Source organism: Herpailurus yagouaroundi, unplaced genomic scaffold (assembly GCF_014898765.1).
Source record: "Herpailurus yagouaroundi ecotype Mexico unplaced genomic scaffold, PumYag 142, whole genome shotgun sequence".
Lineage (NCBI taxonomy): Eukaryota > Metazoa > Chordata > Mammalia > Carnivora > Felidae > Herpailurus > Herpailurus yagouaroundi.
Window position 1 is genome coordinate 8,846,128 of NW_024412397.1, and position 6,736 is coordinate 8,852,863.

Consider the following 6,736-nt stretch of genomic DNA (forward strand, 5'->3'; position numbering starts at 1 on the left):
AGCCACCTTGTAAGAAGCTGAAATGCTATTTTAAGCCACTCAGTTTTGTTTGCAGCAACTTCTTGAGAAATAACAAATACATAAAAATATAATAGCTGCATTTTACATACAGAATGTCCAAAGGTACCAGTATAGTGTATTTAAGGGCTTCTGAATTTACACACAGTGATAAAAAGGACAGCATTTATCAATTTGTATTTGGGGAAATGATGTGGAAATTAGTCTCAGGGCTCCTGGGTGGCTCAGTCGGTTAAGCATCTGACTCTAGATCTTGGCTTGGGTCATGATCTTGCAGTTTGTGAGTTTGAGTTGGGCTTTGACCTGACAACAGAGTCTGCTTGGGGTTCTGTCTCTCTCTCTCTCTCTCTCTGCCCCTTCCCCGCTTGCTCTCTCTCTGTCTCTCAAAATAAATAAATAAACTTAAAAAGAAAATACACTGTTAAAAAAAATAGTCTCTATTAAAGTTCCTTTACATAAAACTTCCTGTAACTTAATGTGCCCTTGTTGATCTCCAAGCCTTAACTTTTGGTGGGTTTTCTGGAAGTTTTCTGGGAAGTTCCCTTTTCCCCCAGATACTTGCGTGGTTCCCTCTTTCACTTCGTTTAGATTGCTGGGACATCAGTCTTACTAGAGTGCGTGTGTCTTACCACAACGAGTGAAGTACTTTCTTCATGGTGCTTCACATTCTGCCGTGCAACATAATGCAGTGTTTCTTCCCTTTTCTGTGGGAAAGAAAGCTTCAAGAGAACCACAGGGTGTGGGTCACCACTGCTCATGTCCTTGCACTAACAACAACACCTGCCGTGTCCTGTGAGATTTCACATGATTGAACAACTGGAATGATTCTACTAGGGAACACAACATTAGAATTCTTCAGGAGTTTTATGTTTTTCAATAACATTTTTACCTCTCTAAACATTTCTGAAGTTAAAGAGGCCTACAAGGGAAATTATTTACCAGGAAAACTGGAGCTGAGTAATAAATTCTAGATCCCCGTTTCAAGCACAGAACAGGGTCTGTGTTCAGGGACAGCTCAGCATTAGCTAGTCCCTAACGGTTATTGTAATTGAAACCCTGCATTTTTCAAATGACCGGAAGTTGAGCTGTCAATGAAATTTACCTAATGAATATTTTCCTTAAGCCTAACCCTTTTTGCCTTTACAGAATGTGGGATCAATTATTCTTAATTGGGTCTTTTATAAAAAGGAAGGGTCAGCGTCAGAGTACAGCTTGGGTTTCAACATCTGGTAGCTCCTTGTGCTCCAGGGCCTTAACCCCCTGCAGGGCACCTCCTACACGTTGGGGAAGGGGGGCCCAAGGGTCACTTCTAGGATTGGAATTTTAAAAAATGGGGGGGGGCACCTGGGTGGCTCAGTCTGTTGAGCATCTTGATTTCAGGTCAGGTCATAATCTCCTGGTTTGTGGGTTGGATCCCAGTCAGGCCTCATAGCTGGCAGTGGGGCACCTGTTTGCGATTATTCTCTCTCTCCTCTCTCTCTGCGTCTCCCCCCCCATGCTCCCTCTGTTTCAAGATAAATAAAAGTTAAATAATTAAATAAAAATCAATGGATAAAAAATTTTTAAAAAAAGTCTTTTAAACTGAGTAAATTGGCTGACTATAAGTAAAAAAGAAACGCGATTTATGATGGTAACACATATTTTGTATGAAGTTTTAGACCCTGAATTTATTTTACCAAAATTAACAAAATAGATATTTATGAAAAACTGTCTTTCATATGTTGCCTCCCATATGTTTCATGAAGAAATAACTCAAAACTGCTTCTTGATAAGTGGGGAGAGATGTTGATATATAATAAAGGCCAGAGATGTTTCTATCCAGAAATGTTTGGGTAGTTTCATTTTTGGTTTAAACAGGGCATTGTTTTAAACATTAATGAATTCGTCTTGCATTTTAATTTTTTCAGTTGGTTAAATTTTGTTAGTTTTCCTTTACACATTTTTAATCCATTGTGGAAGTATTTGCTTTAGATACAGGCAATTTTTCATATACGTATTTTTTACCAAGGTGTGAAGCAGGATGCTAAATGACTAGAAGTCTCCTAGATAGAAAATAATATATGAACATCAAATATATGTGTGCACTGTTTGCAGATATTAACTAATATTTAGTAAGGAAAATATGTCAAACTCCTTTAATCATATTTACAGTATAAACAGTGAAAGTATTTCAGGGCCTCTTTTAGGTTCTTCTGAGCTATGCTAAATTACACAGCTGATTTAATATCATTTATCTCATTTTAACTTTCATGATACCATGTTAACATTCTCAGCTGAAAATCTGACCCCTTTTGCCTATTGACAAAAAAGTTTCTTTAAAGGGAAAGAAACTGGTAAATTTCTTGATTACAGGGCAGATCTGACGAGTATACATCAACGAAAATTCACACATTTTATGAACACATTTCACTCAGAGTAAAAATTCTATCAGTGCTCTGTTGTCATGGATATTAAGTCATGGTCAAGAAGAGTCTGTGAATAGGGAAATAATCAAGGAAGATCAGAAATGCTGATAGATTAAAACGATGATCCGGGGTTCAGTACATATAGATCGGCTCGGATGCTTTCTTCAACATCCGTCTATATCTGGGAACACACAGGTATGGAATGGTAGTCACCTGATTTTTACAAAGATTATTTCTCAATGGTAGAATTTGGGCTTTTCTGAATGAAGAGACCTATGAAAAATAACTTTTATTATGATTTTAATACTGCTCGGAACTGTATTATAAGGAATATACATATTACTCTAAAATTGTATTACTTTATTACTCTTAAAAATCTATTCAAAAGGTTTGTTTCCCATGACGTGTACTAATTTGCCATGCTACTATCCTCCAAAAGTTTCATGAAACTAATATAAAATCCATAAGCAAGTACAGTTGATATCAAACAGGATGATGATAGTTTTGGAAATTTCTGGAACTTTAAGTGTGGTTGGCTTTCAATGAAACAGACAGGTGCCACTATCTTTGGGGAAATAGAAATCTTGTAAATGCAGCTATACTTATTTTTAACATTTTTATTAAGATATAATTGATATACAATTCTGTAAGTATTTAAGTTATAACACTTAGTGAGTTTTGTCATCTATACACTTCATAAAACTGTGATCTCAGTTTAGTGAGGGAGCATACCTCATCAGCCCCATATGTATCCTCATGAACTTTTCTCCCAACCGTCCCCACCCTACCATCCCTGGCAACCGCTCATCTGCTTTCTTTCAGTATAGATTAGTTTGTATATCTATTATTTTGTAGATATCGAAGAATACAACTATGCGCTCTAATGTGCCTGGCTGCATTTACTCACCAGTATTGAAAACAGATTAGAGACACCTTTTTCAAAGCAGGCTTTCAGTATTCTCGAAATAGTGTAACGGTAACTTTACTCCCTGTGGCATATTAGTTTTGTGTAGGTTGGATTTTTGCAATGGGCAGAAAGATGTCATGAAATGTTGGTCACCTGGACAGAACAAAGTATTGAAATAAAACAGTTTGGTAGCTAGAGAACAGGCTATTAAGTTATGAGCAATCATATTAAGAACAACATCAACTCTACCAGGTGACGAAAGATTGGTTCACTTTACAGAAACGCTATTTTTTTAAAATAATTTCAAGCCATAAAGTATTTCAGAAAAATGCATGTACTTTTGATTTTGCTGGAAGGTCAGCCTATATAAACGTAATATCGGGCTTATTGATGATTAAACCCACAAATGTCTGAAAACTAATTAATGGTGCTGCCTATAATCGATAACTTCTTCTTAGCTATCATCCCATTATATATTATATATATATAATTCTATCATATCTCGGTCTCTGCAAGGCCACCACGTGCTCTCGCTCCTGCATTGCCCCAACACCCTTACTGCTGCATATTACATCTGCCCTCTTTTTTCAGATGTACTCCCAGAATATGTTGGGTCATGTCTCTGCTCTGCCTGAAGCCCTGCCACAGGGACTCTGTATTTACCTCTGAGCAAAAGTCCGATTTCGGCACTGCCTTTGCTCTCATCTATATTAACTTTGCCAATAATACAGCTAGGTTTGACAGAACAATTTTATCAAAAGATGGGTGGATCTCAAACAAGGCAGAGTCGCTAGCATACTTTCCACCTGTGAGATTCATTGCTTTATATTTTTCAGGTGCACTGAAAGCGGAAACCTAATTTAACAACTTTCAGAGAATTCTCTTACCTTGCCCATGGAAAAACACAAGAGTTCATTATGCAAACCAATTTACTTTGGATTCATACTAAATATTTTTCCCATTTGTAGAACTTTGGAAGGTCATTTAAAGGCATCCATGGTGACCGGGCTCTAATAAATTTCCCAAGAAAATGTTGCCTTATCAATGATTTATTAACTGAACACAGAATGAGAGCATCATTCATTAGAATTAGTATAGCTTTTACCAGTGCGTCCCTTTGTACTCTAAGGAATTTGGGGATTGGTAGCTGCAGGTACATCGCAGTTAGCACAATTACATGGAGGTAAAAATGAATCACTGACAGGGAAACATCAGACTGAGATAGAAAACCTTAACACAAAATTTAGTGTGACTTTTACAGTTGTTTACCTCTTGTATTTTAAAGCTATATCCGGAAGTACGAACAGCATCAGCTCATGAATGAAAATGAAATCTACCTTCCCTATGTTCCATATAATTGTTTACTCCTCAACACATACACGAATGCACAGACACACGTACACAGTCAGACTCCTGGGCAAGAAGGTACAGACTGAAACTGGGAAGACTGGAATTTTCTTCAAGAAGCTGAATTTCGTAGGATCCTTTCAAGGAATGACTCCTACAGGCGCATGAGAAAGCTCAGCTTTGTCTTTTTAATTTTTGATTCACTCTCTTTCTCAAATTCTTCATTCCCATAATTCCAATTGCTGAAATAGGGCAACAAAACAAAAATCCCCATGGGAAATACTGAATAGCTTTTAAAAAATGCTGTTGTGCTGAGGGCACTGTGATTTTAGTAGGGGGTGTGAGGATTTAAAGGGTAAACAGTGGTGACCTCTGACACCCGAGATTTCAGAGGATCTTTCACCTTTGAGATCATATTATTTTTTTTTAAATCTATGGAATTACGGATGATTTTACACCTCAGTTTTGCTTTTCTGCGCCTTTCAAATACAATTTAAAACTTAACTCCATTATTGGTTTATAGCATGCTCTGTGATGTTTAGGTTTCTGTCTTGGTAGGTGAGCTATTTTCTTTATCCAGGTGACTATCAAACTCAAGCTAATCTATGGAATAGATGTGTATTGCAAAAAAGGTCTCTTTTGCGAAAGTCCTCGGTTCTCTTTGAAAAGTTAGAGGAGTCCTCAGGTGGATAATTCAGAGTGAGGGGAAGGGCACTGGAAGTCCAGTTTAAGCAAAGTCCCAATGCCATGAAATGCTTAAATCTTAACTTACCTGTGCCTTTCTGATCTTTCTGATAAACCTTTAATGGTGAGGAACAAATGGTCTCCAAAGGGCCTTTGAGCTAGAATCCCCAGAAACCACTAATTGTGCTGTAAATTATCATGCCATTAATACCAGCTATGAAATGTCTCCCCTAAGCCTCAGCCTACAGTCTACAGAAAGTTCTCTGAACTCCTTGTGTCCTCTTCTTCCCTTTGGTCCTCCTGATCGGGGCTAGAGCATCTCTGGGTTGATACCTGAAGATACCCACACCTTCTTGTTATTGCTTTTAAAGAGACTACTTGTTAAAATGGGAAGTGAGGGCATGGAGTTGATCTAATGCTCTCTGAATTCACACATCTGCGTAAGGCTCCTTCATAACTCTTTACATCTGAACACACATTTTTCAGACAGTCCACATTCCACATTGTGCCAATAACATTGGAAAAAATCCTTATTATCGGCTCGTCTTTTTCAAGGGCCTATTAGATGCAAGATTAAAATAAGTACAAAGCTGATCCTCCAAAAAAGGATGTACAATTTAAATTCAAAAGAAGGAATTTTGTGATGCTTTATTTATGTAAATACATAACACACCCCACATGGGCTTGAACTCATGACTCCAAGGTCATGAATTGTAGGCTCTTCCAACTGAGCCAGCAAGATGCCCTGGAATTTAAAAATTTGATAGGAATTCCACGTATCTGCCAGAATAAAGTCACAACAATGGCTTTTTTATTTAATTACAGTGACAAAGAAGGGCACCTGGGTGGCTCAGATAGTTAAGTGTCTGACTCTTTGTCTCAGCTCAGGTCTTGATCTCAGAGCCGTGAGTTCAAGCCCCGCACTGGGTTCATTACTGGGCATGAAGCCTACTTAAAAAAAAGAAAAATGTCGAAGAATTTTGGAATTGACACCTCTTAAGAGGAGGTAGGTACTGAAGGCATGCTGTAATTCTATGTAGTTAGAAAGTGTTGCGAAGGTAAATTGACTTAGTCTGAGTCCAGTACGTATAGTGAAGACTTACTTGATACACAATTATAGCAGATTGTCTTTTACGATCCTGGCTGGTACTTCTATTGAATTAAAATAGCTTTCTTTATGGATAAATAGATCCAAAACTGATTCAGAAATGACCAATTTCCTTGTTTTTGTTTTCCTATGGTTATGTTATTTCTTAAAGATCATAGATCTTTTTTTTTTTTTAAAGTATACTTAGAAATGATCCAGAATGAGCTAACCCCCCTTATTTTGTAAACTGGTGAACTGAGGCTCTAAGACCTAATCTAGTAACTCTTA